Raw genomic sequence first — 16,372 nt, forward strand, 5'->3', positions numbered from 1 at the left:
CCAAAGAAAGTAGCTGGACGTAGTGCATGCCAAGGTCTCCAGTGGATCACAATGCACTGACCCATACACCTCTCAAAGGCTAGCAGTGAATTAGACCTAGATTCAAACCAGTTTTCAACAAAATATGCCAGGGCTAGGGAACCAGCTTCTGGCGACCTGGGGCCAAAGACATTGGTATTCACCAGGATCGCCCTTTAAGACCCAGATTAGGCACTTATCTACTGTCCAGGAACAGAGAACAAATACTTCCCAGCAACCATCCGTACCTTTGCTTGACAGCCTGTACCATCAAGACATCGGTCATCTAAATGTATCTACCAAAATATTCACTCAGGAGAGCTAGAGCATTACCATCCACAATTCCTCACTGTGAGAACGTGCCATCTTTTTTGCATGGTGTGCCCCCACTTTTTGCTGAATTGCTGATGTACTGTGCCCTGGGCTCCTACTAATCCGGTGCCCAGGGCCTGTGTTCCATCCCTAAAACTGTGTTGAAACTAAAACTCAATTGGCATCTCTGGCCATGTGTCAGTCCCTGGTAAATGGTACCCTAGGTACCCAGGGCATGGTGACCAAAGAAGACCCCTAAGGGCTTAAACACTTACTGTGCCACCCTTAGGGGCCCTGTACCCTGACACCCACACACTGCCTTTGATGGCGGAGTGTCCAGGTGCAGAACTAAACAAAGTCAACAGGGCAAACATCCCTGAGTGCCATGCCCACAAACACTGCCCTGGCATACGTCAGTCACCCCTCTAACTGGGTGACCTATGCCAGAGGTGTGGGCACAGGTGCATGAGCCTTGTGCCCCTACAGTGCCCAGTGATGCCATTAAGAGTATATGGTGCTGGGGGGTCGTCATTACTGTAGGAGAGTAGGGTCTGCAATCCTATGATCACCCAGATTTTTTTGCTTTTGTTTCACTGGTTTACGACTTTCTCTGGCTGTGGGCCTGCTAATCAGACCCACAGCCTAGCTGTTCTCTCACTAAATTACAACATGTACCCTAGGTGCATTTACCAATTGGTACTGGGCCACCTTATCAGACCCTGTAATTCAGGGCATAGGTGTACCCCGGGCCTACCAGGGGCTGCAGCATGTATTATGCCACCCCTGGCTGGCCATCTAAATCTGACACAACTGGCTGCACGACAGCTGGGGCAAGGTGGTGTAATCACCCTTTGCTTTAGATATAGTATATCTATATCTAACCCTAAAATGGACACACAGATTCCTATCAGTCACTCCTATGGCAGGCCTGGACAATCCTGAAGGCAGAGTGCTTGGAATCGTGTGAGATGGTGCTCTGGCATGAGCTGAGCCCGTTTGCAGCTTGCGGAACCAAGTCCTAATAGCTGTTCCATGATAATGCATACCATATACTCTTAAGTGCATTATAACCCTCGCGGTTATATGCTATCTTTGGTATTGCTTTATCAAAACATGTCGAGTAAGGTGTCATAAGAATTGGAATACTAACCACTCGCCAATTCTGGCGACGGGGTTAGCATTCCACCCTTCTAGAGGGACACGACATGTATGTAACTGTGAACCCCGGTTAAAGTTAAACGAAGCCTCAGCTCCACAAAATGGATGCTGCCACCACAGACACAAGTCTGACCCCCTGCAGCTGGGAGTCCTTCCAGCGAGGGGAGCTTGGACAAAGGGTTTCCTGTCTGGGACGGTGCTAGCACCATCCCAGACAGGGTTTTGGGTATCCTGGGTAGGCAGGGCTTTACAGGAAGGTGACTGCAAGTGGCACCCCGGTGCTCACTACGCATCTGCCGGCTAGAACCAGTTCCAGGGGCACACCAGCCCCTGAGCTGGGGAAAGTCCGGCATGGGAGAGGGGTGTAACCACCCCCCTTCCTGGTCCCACCCCTAGGGCAGGACCTAGTCGCGTACCCACCCCTTTCTTTAGGATAAAGGCAGGAGCGGGGACCCTTCCAAATTAGATCTTTGAATCAAGAAACTACTTTCTACTAAAGGAACTCTCGACTTCTTCTCAAGATTTCTCCCTTGTGGCTAAGGAGTAGTCACCCTGCATCCGCAGGCACCATCTAAGACCACTGCGGTTTGCTGCACGTCCTTCCTCTGGAATCCGACCGACCAGCACGACGAGACCCGGCTTCCCTGGCACCTCTGGACCTCTACCTACCTCTACAGCTAAGCTGAGAACCGTAGGTGCGACGAGACCACGAGGGACCGGCCATCAGAACTGCACGACTTCTACCCAGCACGACCGCCGAGGGATCCTCTGGTGAGTGCTTTGGGGTCCGAGAAGCCCCGACCCTGAGCAGCTCCAGCACCGAAGACCAGCCCCCCAGCATCCACGAGATCTGCGTGGGGCCCTTCTGCTTTTTGGCTGCTACCCGCGTTGTCTGGCTACTAGCCCGCTGGCTTGTGGCCTTCCCGACAACGACAGACGACATCACCACTGCTAGTCTGGTTGCTCCAGACTGGCCCTTGCTCCCTTCCAAAAGAGGAGCACCCCGGACCCTCCTGGTCCACTCCAGACTCCATTTTAGGTCCACCGCGTGGGCTTGAATTTGCCAAGACTTGTTGCCCCAATCCTGGGTCCAGCGAGGTCGACAGCATCAACCCTCGTGGGACAGCTCGCACCTCCATCCTGGTCGCCGACAACGCCTCCTGGTCCGTGAGACTGCAGAGCCCAGCGTCGCCCACTCACCTGGTCGAAGTGACTTCGCCCGGTGCCATCCTGGTGCCCACACAATCACTGGCTAGTGATTAAGAACTTGGTCCCCTCTGCTTTCAGGTGTCTTCCATCTTCGGTCCAGGCTTGGATCCATCGAACAATCTTCACTGGTCGCCTGCCAGCAACTCCTCCTTTCAGGCTCCTGGTTCGTCAACGAGGATTCCCGACGTCTTTTCAGACCTATGCAGCCGTAGCCCCTGGGCTAGGTAACTTCGGCATTTCGGTGCCCCAGCATAGCCTCACTATCCAAGGGTCCAGATCCACTTTCGTTTTCAACCTACCTAGTCTGGTTCGCCCGAGAACACTAACTTTGCTTTTACTAGCCTACATAGACTGTGTCCCGCATCCCGCGTGAGAGTGCACACTCTGCACCAGAGTCCCCTAGGCCTCCTACTAGTAATCTGAAGGTTCAGTAACGTAGTCCTAGCGATTCCAAAGCCTATTAGTCCAGTACTTACCTGCTAGTAATTTCGCATTCCACTTTCATAGTATATGGTTTTTCGTGCCCCTCGGGCATTTGTGTAAATTGTGCAACTTAAAGTATTTTCGTAAGAGTTTTGTTGTGTGCTTAGTACCCTGTCCTCATAAAGAGTACAGGGCTGTTGTGATCTAAATAAATACACTGTTTATTTTCATAACACTGGTGTGGTGTCCTTTCACTTGGTGTTCAAGGGGTATATGTGATGGTATAACAGCTGGCTTAACACGCCCTCTAGAGTTTAGCCCGAAGACTGCTCTTGTCCATGCTACTAGGATAGCTGGTCTATCGGTTGACTTACAACCAATCACCATAAGGGTTGTTTGGACTGATACTTAGTGATCACTAGAATAGTGAACACTGAATATCAGGCCAACTTCTCACACCGCAGTCCCAGACTAAGGGAAGAGAAGATCTTTTTCCCGTACTACTCGTACCTCTTGGATTCCCTGTCCGGCGGAGCTGACGGGAATGCGGTCTGGGAATTTGAGGCCTGTATGACCAGACTCTCGGGGTGGGGTGGGTGGACAGGAAACATGGGTCGCCCGGGACCGGGCGGTGGGGTCTGGCCACGTTCCTATCTACGGGCGAACCCGTATAGGGCCTGGACCAAGTGCCCAAAAGAATGTCGGTCAAGGCCTAATTAAAAGGCAGCATAGGCTCGGCCGAGCTGGACTGCAGTTTAAGGACCTCAGTGAGGAGGTTAGTCCTCACGGCCGCGACGGGGAGCTCAAGGTCCACGGCCTTGGCAGCCCTCGTCAACACCACACTATAGGTTGCCCCCTCCTCCGAAGCCACGGTAGGAGGGGAGACAAAACCAGTGTCTGGAGAGGTGTCCAGGCCACTGGCCTCCCCAAGGTCTCCTGCCCAGTCCTCATGAGACTGACACTCCTTGATCAGAGGGTCCTCAGACCCCTCCCAATCCTCCTAATCACCCATCTCCTGATACTCAGGGTTGTCAATCAATGGGCCCTGTTCGTAGAAGTGAAAATCTCCATACGCCGTCGAAAGCGGCGCCCTGCGGCGCCGTTCCGACGCCAGAACAGGAGCAAAGGATGCATCGGGGCCAGCGCCGCCCGAGGACGACGCCGGAGGCGACACCAGACGGACTGACGCCGGGGGGGTCTTAAGGTCCACCGGTGACGATCCAGAGCTTAAAGAAGGTCCAGTGGGGTCCCGCGACACCGGGCCCGAAGGCGCCGGCGGCGCCGGGACTGCTTGACCTTGCGGCGCCGGGCCCGAAGGCGCCGGCGGTGTCGGGACCGTGGGGATCTGCAGCGCCAGGCCCGAAGGGGCCGGCGGCGAACCACCCGACGGCGTCTGGGCCGAAGCCCCTGACCCACTAGGGACCCCAGACGGGTCCGCTGGGCTCGAAGGTGCCGCAGAGCACGGAGGAGGAGAAAGGGACCTCATGGCCATGAGGAAGCGCTCGATCTCCGGCGTCGCGTCTCGCCCAGGGACCGGAGGGTGTGGGGCGGGTTGCGACGCCCACGACTCCGAAGGAGCCGCGTGGGCGGTGTCACCCGAACCCCCGACCGCATCGCGCGAGCGTCAGGGGGAGTCAGAAGAGTGATTACGCCTCTTCGACTTCTTGTGCTTCTTACCCGACAACTTCGACCCGGAGGAGTGGTGCCGACTCCCGGAGCTGTGGTGGCTCCGTCCCCGCGACCTGTCCCTCGACCTCCCGTGGGACCAGGACCTCACGCGGGGACGACTGCCAGAGTTCCAGTCGCCTGTGGGACCGCTCCCTCCTGGCTTTCGAAGAGGGCCCGGCAGTCGGAGCAGGCCTGGTCATCGTGGTCGACGCCTAGACAAGTTAGGCACAGGTGGTGAGGATCCGTGACAGACATTGTGCGGTCGCAATCCTCGCAGTGCTTAAAACCAGGCATCCCTACGGCACCGATCGGAGTCGCAAGACTTCGAGAAATGATCAAAAATGATCCCAAATAGTTAGTCAAAAATTGACTAGGGTTACTGCTTTTTCCAGATCTGCGCTGGGTGGCGCGGAAAAAAGAACTGACGTCAGCACGCGGAGGCGGCGTCTAAGTACTCAGACGACGTCATCACGGCGCCGACGACGTAGACGACGGACGCGGAGCCGCAGACGACGCCTACCGACACGCAATGGTACTGCTACGCAAAAGTTTCCGGATCCAGTCTGACGCCTGGGGATATTCTAAGGTAAGGAATCTATCCCTAACGTGTCTTTCAGATGTTCCTAGTAAACCCGGTTAAAGTTAACCAGAGCCTCAGCATCACAAAATGGATGCTGCTGCCACAGACACAAGTCTGACCTGCTGCTGGGAGTCCTTCCAGCGAGGGAGGCTTGGACGATAGGTTTCCTGTCTTGGGAGGTGCTAGCACCTCCCCAGACAGGCCATAGTGTATTGGGGCAGGGAGGGCTGAATGAAATGAGACACGGCCTGGGGCACACAGGGTGTCCCATGCATAGTCCGGTTGAAACCAGTTGCTGGGGCACTCTAGCCCCAGCTCTGGTGGGAAACTGGACAAAGGGAAAGGGGTGTAACCACCCCCTTCCCTGGTCCCACCCATTGGAGGGACCTAGCAGGTAATCCAGCCCCTCAGATTGGTATATAGGTAGGAGCTGAGTCAAGAGACTTTAGATTTATCCTGAACTGAAACTTGAAACGAAACTCTGGACCTTCGACATTCTATTGCAACTAGAAGACTGAAGAATCTCCCTTGTGGTCAAGGAGTGACCACCCTGTGCAAACAGGCACCATCCAGTGATCTGCAGTTTGCTTTGTCGACGCTCCCGCCGGAGCCCGATCACAGAGCCTGACAAGAACCAGACTTCCAGACTTCCTTGAGCCCAATTCACAGCAAAGCTGAGACCCGTGGGAGGCGACGACAGACGTGGGAAGGGCCATCTTTAAAAACCTGCACCTTGCTACTTGTGCAGCTCCCGAGGCACCCTCGAAGCTGTGCATTGGGGATTGAGAAGCCCCAGCCCCGAGCACCCTCTACATGAACGCACAGCCCTCCACGAGTGCCGCGTGGGGCCTGCTAGTGTTTTTGTGCTCGACGAGTCTGTCCGGTCACTTGCCCGTTGGCTAGTGGCCTCTGACGACGAACCTACACCGCTGGCCTGGTTGCTCCAGGCTGGCCCTCGCTTCCCTGAAAAGGAGAAGCCCTGCAGACTTTGCTGGTCTGCCCCAGAAGCCAACTTAGATTCCTGCGTGGGTTGCCTTTGCCAAGGCTGGTTGACTCCAATCCGGAAGCAGACAGCGAGATCCTTCGTGGGACAGTCCGCGCCCAGCTCCTGGTCGTTGTCGACACCACCTGGTCCACGTGGCTGCAGAGACAAGCTTCACGACTTCACCCGATTGCTTCACGACATCGCCTGGTTTCTTCCTTGTCACTGGCTAGTGACCCAGACTGTCCCCTCTGCTTTCAGGTCCTCTACATCTTCAATCCACCCTTGGATCCACCCGGACTCTTCTCTTCTGGCCACCTGCAGCATCTTTCTTCAAGGCTCCATAGGATTCAGCAATGAAACCAGACACTTTGACACCTATGCACCTGCTTCCTGTGGGTGAGGTAACGCGAGTACTCCGGTGCTCCTGTGGGTATTAACTATCCTAGTGTCCTAGTTTTCAGTAGCTTTCACTACGTCCATCCGGAAGTGTCCTAAAAGAACTAGTTTCCAATTCTTTTGTTCCCGTTGTATCCCTATGGTAACTCGTGTGTGTAAAGACACTCCACACGCCTCCCGTGGGCCTCCTGCTTCTTAACCTTTGGTAGTACAGCGATTCCCTAGGCCAACACCTTGTTCGTGACGTGGTTCTTATACCACTATTTTAGTATATGGTTTTACGTGCCCCTAGGGCCCTACTGTATACTCTTGTATGCTAATTAAGTATCTTGTTATGTGCTTGTGCCTCTGACCTCATACAGAGTTCAGAGCTGTGTGGTGTCCTTTCATTTGGTATTAAAAAGGTTACATATGGTATGACAGCTGGCTTCACAAGCCCTCTTGAGTTTAGCCTAAGACAGCTCTGTCCATGCTACCACTAGGATAGCTGGTCTATAAGGTTGACTTTACAAGCATCACCATAAGGGTTGTTTGGACTGATACAGGGTGCCCACTAGAATAGTGGACATCACATATCAGGCCAACTTCTCACAGGGAGCCCTGCCCAACCAGAGATAGGCTCCTGCCCCCCTCCCACAGGAGAGGAGCAGGCTAGGGGGTGTACCCACCCCAGGACAGGGACCTATTGGTCCCTGCCCTTGCCCTACCTGTAACGCTCCTAAAATTAGTAGTTAGGGGCACCCTGAACCTTCCTTCCTCAGATCCCGATTTCGAAAGAAGACCAAGAAGACAGCCTGCTGTGCAGCTGCTAACAAGAGGACAACACCAACTGACTTGGCCCCAGCCCTACCCGTCTGTTGATCCTTGAATCTGCTCCTGCTAAATCCGGCGTCTCCTGCAGACAGCAACCTTGAGAACCCCGGAGGACCTGCCTGCCTTGACCCTCTTAGAGACTGGGACTCCCATGAGCAGAGGCTCTGCTCCAACAGCAATACCCCTGGTGCCAGCCAGGAACTGCGAATCCTGCACAGTGCACCCGCCGAGCCCGGCATGTCACTGAGTGAACAAAGACACTGAGGACATCCCCCAGGCGATTCGGACCTGGAATCCAGTGCCCAAGAACCCTCCTCGACGACGACGCCTGTAGCCTCAGAACCAGGGACCTCCCCTCAACCGCACCAGCAGAGGGTAAGATTTCCCGACGCCAAAAGACACCCCTGCACCCGGCACCCCCCCCACGCCCAACCCCGGGGTGCCTACCTACCCTCCAAGATCCCAACTTACCCCTCGAAGTGTTGGTCGCTCCAGAAGATCCTCCGTCCCTGAGCCTGCAGCCTTTGTTCCCTTTTCAAGATCTCCATTGAACAACATTGAACGCCCGATGGCTCAAAAGTACCCTGCACCCGAGTGCCCCTGGCAGTGCAACCTTTGTCCTATCCTACATCCCCATTTGCCCTGAGAAAGTGACCAGGATCCCAGCTCCCACAGCCGCGTGGCCTGCTAGCCAGCAGCCACCAACCGAAGACCCCCCTGCCTCTCATTGGATAACATTGGGCCTAACTACCTCTGCACCCAGCTGCCCCTCTTCCGCTGAGGGTGTACCAACTGTAACTACCTGACCCTGGGAGACACCAGAGTCTATGCCCAGAACCTTAACTCTGCCAGTCGAGTACCTACCTGAAAGTCAATAACTCACTTTTCTTCCTTAGGCTAACATTGACTGGTTTCACTTGGAAATTCTTTTAAGTGTGGAGTTTTGGAACTGTAAAATATTCATATTAAGTCAGCCAAACTACGAACTCCGATTTACTCACCTGCTATCAGGAGAGACCTCAGTGCTTCAGCTTTGAGCCAAGTACTGACCCTGAAAAGTAGTTATAATCGTACTTACCAGTAACTTTAATTTCCTTCCATAGGATATCATTGCCTGCTTTTGCTGAAAAAGTTTGTGTCGATTTTTGAAACTTAGGAATATTCTCTAAAAATCGTGCCAACGATGAAAACGTAATTACTTGCCTGTTTTAGATAAAGGTCCCAGTGCTAAACCTAGGAGTCCAGTACTGGATTACAAAAGTAACGTGAACATACTTTATCTGCAAACTGAATTTCCTTCCATAGGATAACATTGGTAATTTAAACTGAAAAAGTTTGTCAACTTTTAAAATACAATAATATTCCTTAAAAATCACCACTGTACCCAAAACTCCTTTACTTATGTTAACAGCTCATGTCCCGGGACTGAATCTAGGATCCAGTCCTGGAGTTAGAAAAGTAATCTACAAAGTAACTAATTGCATTTAACTAGATATTCCCATTGAGCTGAATGTTGCATTGTGTTTGAAATTGTGTTGCCTATTGCACCAAACTAACTATAGCATTAAAAATTGAGCTGCCTATTTGAAAAGTAATTAACTAAAGTAACTCATCCTGAGAAAGTATATTTTGATACCTTGTTGGTTCTAAAATAAAACTATCTTGATACAAAACAATTGGCCTTGAGTTCAGTCCTTGAGTGTGAAACCTTTTGCTGACTGAGTGTGTACAACAAATGCTTTACACTGTCCTCAAGTACTGCCTTACTGCTCGACCAAGCTACCACTAAAGAGTAAGACTATCTAACTTTAGCCTCTGCCAAACTGCTGTGGACTATACACACTGTACCTTACTTTAGTCCAGTATATATAGAACCACTTTCCTACAGCCACCCGGAGGATGGTACCACCAAACTCAAGCAGTTTGTATGAAATCGTGAAGAGAAATTTGAAAACAGGACATGTTGCACAAGTGTGCCAGGCTGTAAGAAAGTGCCCACTTGGCATGGTTGCCCCCATTTGCCAAACTGTTGATTTACTGAGTGTGCCCTGGGTTCCTGCCAACCAGGTACCCAGGGCTTGTATTCTTTCCCTAAAACTGCATTGAGAGAAAACCCAATTGTCATCTTTGGCCACATCAGTCCCTTGTAAATGGTACCCTAGGTACCCAGGGCACTGTGACCAGAGAAGGCCTCTAAGGGCTGCAGCACTTATTGTGGCACCCTTAGAGGCCCTGTACCTTTACACACAGCCATTGCAGGCTGTGTGTTTAGGTGCACGACAAAGTAAAGAGTAGACATGCAACACATCACCGTGTGCCATGCCAACAACCCACTGCCCTGGCATAGGTCAGCCACCCCTCTAGCTGGGTGCACTATACTAGTGGCGAGGGTACAGGTGCACGAGACTTGTACCCCTACAGTGTCTAAGTCCATTCTTAGATATTGTAAGTGCAGTGATGCCATTCAGAGTACATGGTGCAGGGAGTTTGTCATTACGATCTCCGCAGCCACATAATGGCAACACTGAAAACTGGAAAGTTTGGTATCAAACTTCTCAGCACATTAATCCCAAATAGATGCTAGTGTGGGATTTATTGAAAAATTCATTCTGACGGCATATTGGAGATGCCCCCTGAAAAACGACCTATCTCTGGTGTCTTGGCTGAGTGACTGCTCTGCAGCTGCCACTATCAGAAATGTTTGTAGACCCCAGAGTCGAGAGTCTGCTGCTCTAGGGGGCATGAAATAATGCACATACAGGGACGAGGTGCCAAGCCTCCTCCCCCAGGATGGGCAGGGTCCACGAAGGGAAAGCTTCAAAGGCTTCGAAGGAATCAACAAGAGAAGGACAAAAGAAACAGAGCTGAAACTAAGAGGATGAAGCACACTGACTTGGTCCAAGCCCTACCGACCTGTCCCCACCTCGAAACTGCTCCAGCAAAATCCAGGTGTGTCCTGCAGCCAGCAGCGCAGGGGCGGCCAGGTGCGAGGAGCCCAATGCTTTCCTATGGAGGTTGGTCGAGGAAAAGGATTACAGGGTGGAGCCAGAAGACTGCTAGAAGGGATCCTGTGACTGGAGGATGAAGCTGGTGAGGTACAGGACACAGTTTCTGCAACCCACAGCTCAGGGGCTGCAGATGCAGGTGTGTCTTTTCATTTCGGCTTCTTTTCATCAGATCCGGTCGGGGGATTGAAGGAGGGGGGTTTAGACAGCCATTCAGGAGGCTGCATGCTCGAGCAGAAGGTCAGAGGCAGTCGTCAAACACTGGATCCCAAGTCAGGATCGAAGGAGGACCATCATTGGGGTGTTGGCCCACTGACTCGGGCCATAGGCGTCGGGGGTAGAGTGGTGAGGACTCCTGGTTCCAGCTGGATCTGCAGTCCTGGATGGGGTTGTTGGACAATTCCAGTGTCCACGGGAAATCAGTCTTTTTGGAAGGGAGGGCAGGACACAGAGGTTCTTAGAGGCTGCAGGACTCGCCAGTTTCAGCTTGCAGGGGTTCAGAGCAGGAGACTGGTCAGTAGGGCTGGAGCCAAAGCAGCTGTCGACATCTTCTCTGCAATACAGTTCTTCGGTCCTACTAATTTTTGTCAAGTCAAATCCGAATTGTGGGTTTAGGGCAGCCCCCTAAATACTGCATTTAGAGGGGCATTTTAGGGGTCTTAGCCAAGGGGCTACTGTCCATAGCGTGACTACACCCTTACAACGCTCACCCCACATGGGGGAGTGGGCACCAACCCTGAATGGGGAGTGCATACCATCTGCAATATGGTGGGCACTTTAGAGTGGGCTTCACCTCGTCTCCCCTGTGAGAAGGTGGCCTGATATGCAGTGCTCACTATTCTAGTGAACACTATGTATCAGTCCAGCAACCCTTATTGATGATTGGTTGTAAGTCAACCTTATAGACCAGCTATCCTAGTAGCATGGATACGAGCAGTCTAAGGCTAAAGACTCGAGAGGGCGTGTTAAGCCAGCTGTTTACCACACATATACCCCTTGAATACCCAGTGAAAGGACACCACACAAGTGTTATGAAAATAAACAAGATATTTATTAAGAATCACAACAGCCCTGTACTCTTTATGAGGACAGGGTACTAAGCACAAAACAAAACTCTTACGAAAATACTTAAGTTAGCACAGTATATACAAATGCCCGAGGGGCACGGAAAACCATATACTCTGAAAGTGGAATGCGAAATTACTAGCAGGTAAGTACAGTACTAATAGCCTTTGGAATCGCTAGGACTTGACTATAGAATCTTCAGATTACTTCTAGGAGACCCAGGGGACTCGGGTGCAGAGTGTGCACTCTCACGCGTGATGCGGGACAAAGTCTATGGTAGCTAGTAATGACAAAGTTAGTGTTCTCGGGCGAACCCGACCTGGTAGGAGGAAAACGAAAGTGGATTCTGACCCTTGGATAGTGAGGCTATGCTGGGGCACCGAAATGCCGAAGTTACCTAGCCCAGGGGCTGCAGCTGCATAGGTCTCAAAAGACGTCGGGAATCCTCGTAGACGGACCAGGAGCCTGGAAGAAAGAAGTTGCTGGCAGGCGACCAGTGAAGAAAGTTCGATGGAACCAAGCCTGGATCGAAGGAAGATGGCACCTGAAAGCAGAGGGGACCAAGTTCGAGACTACTAGCCAGTAGTCAGTGGGCACCAGGAGGGCACCGGATGGTAGCCACCTCGACTAGGTGAGTGGGTGACGCTGTGCTCGCAGATCTCACGGACCAGGAGGCGTTGTCGGCGACCAGGATGGGGGAGCGAGCTGTCCCACGATGGATGAAGCTGTCGGCGTCGCTGGACCCAGGATTGGGCAACAAAGCCTTGGCAAATTCAAGCCCACGCGGTGGACTCAAAATGGCGTCTGGAGTGGACCAGGAGGGTCCGGGGTGCCTCTCTTGAAGAAGGAAGCAAGGGCCAGTCTGGAGCAACCAGACCAGCAGCAGTGATGTCGTCGGGCGTCGTGAAGAAGGCCACAAGCCAGCCGGCTAGTAGCCACACAGCGCGGTGAGCACGCAAAAGCAGAAGGGCCCCACGCAGATCGTGGAGATGCTGGAGGGCTGATCTTCGGTGCTGGAGCTGCTCAGGGTTGGGGCTTCTCGGACCCCAAAGCACTCACCAGTGGAGCACACGGTGGGCTTGTTGCAAAGAAGTCGTGCAGTCTTGGCGATCGTCGGTCCCTCGAGGTCTCGTCGCACTCACGGTTCTCAGCTTTGCTGTAGAGGTGAGTAGAGGTCAGAGGTGCCAGGGAAGCCGGGTCTCGTCGAGCTGGGTCGTCGGATTCGTGAAGAAGGACTTGCAGCAGACCGCAGTGTTCTTAGGATGGTGCCCGCTTGACGCAGGGTGACTACTCCTTAGCCACAAGGGAGAATCTTGAAGAAGAAATCTTGATGTCCTTTCGCAGAAAGTCGTGTCTTGATTCCAAAGATTATCTAATTTGAACAGGGGGCCCGCTCCCATCTTTATACTAAAAAAGGGGGCTGACCCGGTGACTAGGTCCTGCCTATGGGTGGGACTAGGAGGGGGGTGGTTACACCCCTCTGCCATGCCGGACTTTCCCCAGGCCAGGGGCTGGTGTGCCCCTGGAACTGGTTCTGACCGGCCTATGCGTAGTGAGCACCGGGGTGCCACTCAGCAGTCACCTTCCTGTAAAGCCCTGCCTACCCAGGATACACAAAACCATGTCTGGGACGGTGCTAGCACCACCCCTGACAGGAAACCCTTTGTCCAGGCTCCCCTCGCTGGAAGGACTCCCAGCTGCAGGGGGTCAGACTCGTGTCTGTGGTGGCAGCATCCATTTTGTGGAGCTGAGGCTTCGTTTAACTTTAACCGGGGTTCACAGTTACATACATGTCGTGTCCCTCTAGAAGGGTGGAATGCTAACCCCGTCGCCAGAATTGGCGAGGGGTTAGTATTCCAATTCGTATGACACCTTACTCGACATGTTTTGATAAAGCAATACCAAAGATAGCATTTAACCGCGAGGATTATAATGCACTTAAGAGTATATGGTATGCGATATCATGGAACAGCTATTAGGACTTGATTCCGCAAGCTGCAGACAGGCTCAGCTCATGCCAGAGCACCATCTCACACGATTCCAAGCACTCTGCCTTCAGGATTGTCAAGGCCTGCCATAGGAGTGACTGATGGGAATCTGTGTGTCCATTTTAGGGTTAGGTATAAGTATACTACACCTACAGCAAAGGGTGATTACACGACTTTGCCCCAGCTGTCATGTCAACTGTCATGCAGCCAGTTGAGTCAAATTTAGGAGGCCAGCCAGGGGTGGCATAATACATGCTGCAGCCCCTGGCAGCCCTGGGTACACCTATGCCCTGAGTTACAGGGTCTGATAAGGTGGCCCAGTACCAATTGGTAAATGCACCTAGGGTACATGTTGTAATTTAGAAAGAGAACAGCCAGGCTGTGGGTCTGATTGGCAGGCCCACAGCCAGAGAAAGTCGTAAACCAGTGAAACAAAAGCAAAAAATCTGGGTGATCATAGGATTGCAGACCCTACTCTCCTACATCCCCAACCTGAGAGGTGAGTTAGCAGAGTGGGCACAACTGGGCTGGTCCACTTTCTCCACGCCTGTCTTCCTGCCAAAAAGGGACTAAGAAAGGGGGCCTGTTCCTGATAGCAGGAGAGGCTAGAGGTCGGATTGCAAAGGTGGCAACGCCTTTAAAGCTCCCCAGCCACAGATTACTCTTCCTGACCTGTGAGGTGAGGAAAGGCAGTAAAGTCAAGTCAAGTCAATCAATTTATATAGCGCGCTACATACCCAGAGGGTCTCAAGGCGCTTGAAGAAGGGTGGGGAATTACTTGTCAAATATCCACGTTTTAAGTTGCTTTCTGAACGCTAGGTGGTTCTGAGTAAGGCGAAGGTGAGTGGGGAGTGAGTTCCAGGTTTTAGCTGCCAGGTAGGAGAAGGATCTACCTCCCATGGTGGTTTTGTTGATGCGAGGTACAGTGGCAAGGGCTTGGTTGGAGGATCGTAGCTGGCGGGAGGGGGTGTAGAAGGACAGTCGTGTGTTGAGGCATTCGGGTCCGATTTCGTAGAGTGCTTTGTGTGCGTGGGTTAGGAGCCGGAAAGTAATCCTCTTATTGACGGGGAGCCAGTGGAGGTTTTTCAGGTGACCAGAGATGTGTTCTTTACGCGGGATGTCCAATATGAGCCTGGCTGAAGCGTTCTGGATGCGTTGGAGTATTTTCTGGAGTTTCGCGGTGGTACCGGCGTAGAGGGTGTTTCCGTAGTCCAGTCGGCTCGTGACCAGAGCGTGGGTGACCGTTTTTCTAGTTTCGGTGGGGATCCAGCGAAATGTTTTTTTGAGCATGCGAAGAATGTTGAAGCAAGATGAAGAAACGGCGTTGACTTGTCTGTTCATCGAGAGTGAGGAATCCAGGATGACGCCCAGGTTCCGTGCGTGGTCCGTCGGGATGGGTGCTTTTCCAAGGGCATCTGGCCACCAAGAGTCATCCAAGGCGGAGGGGGAGGTGCCTAGGATGAGGACTTCTGTTTTGTCCGAGTTTAGTTTCAGACGGCTGTGCTTCATCAATAGCCTAGTTTCTGGGCCCAAGGAGGGACAGTTCTCACCCCAGGGATCCAGAAACTTTGTTCGTGGCAGCAGGCTGGTGGTCACCAGTCAGAACCCCATCAGTGGTGGGTTTGGTTCAGGGGTCCCATCTAGAAGGGAACCCTGAGTGAATGGAATAATAACTGACACTGGAATCGGGTGCAGGTTTATTATTCTGAGATGTCTGATACCAAACATCCCAGGGTTCAGTAAAGCCATTATGGTGCTAGGAGACTCCGAATTACCAGTTTCTAGACCATATAGTCCGGATGGCTTTACTGGGCTCTTATAATAATCAAGAATGGCCTTAGATATTAGAGGGGCCTGTCTGCTCATGCAGATAGGTCCTCACATGAGGTTAGGGTATTGTGCCTTAAGAGTGATTTAACTATGCCTCATGCAGTGATGGGCAGGCACGGCACAGAGGGATGTGTAAACCATGAGTGGTAGAATGCACCCCAATATACACCAACTATTTCAGATGCTTAACGCCGTTTGAGACATGCAAGCTTGATGCACTAGCCCAAACACTTTGCTGAATATAAACAAAATGTAGCTACATCAGGTCGCCACACAAGCTGCACAGCCATATGTATTCAAGAATCAAATGAGGCAAAAGTCTTTTACCACATTATCACAATGTAATCTTTTTTTGTCAGCGTTTTTTTTTTAATTCTTCAAATTTTCATATTTATCCATGTCATTTTACACAGGATTCTGAAAATCGTCCTTCTGGGCTATTCACAGTGGCAGAGAAAGGTAGAGTTTCTACATGTCACAATCTTTAAAAGTACACAATGTATTTCAGGATAGTTACCTTCATCAGGGGTATCAAATCTTCTATTTGACTATGGTTCAGGAATAAAAGTGCAAAAAAGATTAAATTGTAACGAATATGCTACTTACCAGTATGCATCTGTTCTTGGCATGTAGGGCTGCTGACATTCATATCTGTGCATAGATCGCCGCCTAGTGTTGGGTCCGGATGATCGCACATTGTTGTCCTGGAAGAGTCTTCGAAGTATCACGAGATTGGTGGCTCCTCCCCTGGACTACAGTGCGCATGGGCATCGACTCCATCCTCAGATTGTTTTTAGCCATTGTGGCCAAGATGGAGTGAAACTACGTGAATGATGATCATGCCAGAAGTATGTGTGAATGCTGCAGCTGCTACAGGCGCCGGGAAGGAGGGCGGGCGATATGAATGTCAGCAGCCCTACAT

The 16,372-nt window shown here is 52.0% G+C and overlaps 1 protein-coding gene across 2 annotated transcripts in view; it reads right to left on the reverse strand.

Annotated features, from left to right (window-relative positions):
• HUWE1 (HECT, UBA and WWE domain containing E3 ubiquitin protein ligase 1) overlaps positions 1-16,372 on the reverse strand; it is a 1,800,886-nt gene that overhangs the window by 1,477,719 nt on the left and 306,795 nt on the right. The window lies entirely within an intron of this gene.

The sequence above is a fragment of the Lissotriton vulgaris genome, chromosome 10, assembly GCF_964263255.1.
Source record: "Lissotriton vulgaris chromosome 10, aLisVul1.2, whole genome shotgun sequence".
NCBI classification, from domain to species: Eukaryota; Metazoa; Chordata; class Amphibia; order Caudata; family Salamandridae; genus Lissotriton; species Lissotriton vulgaris.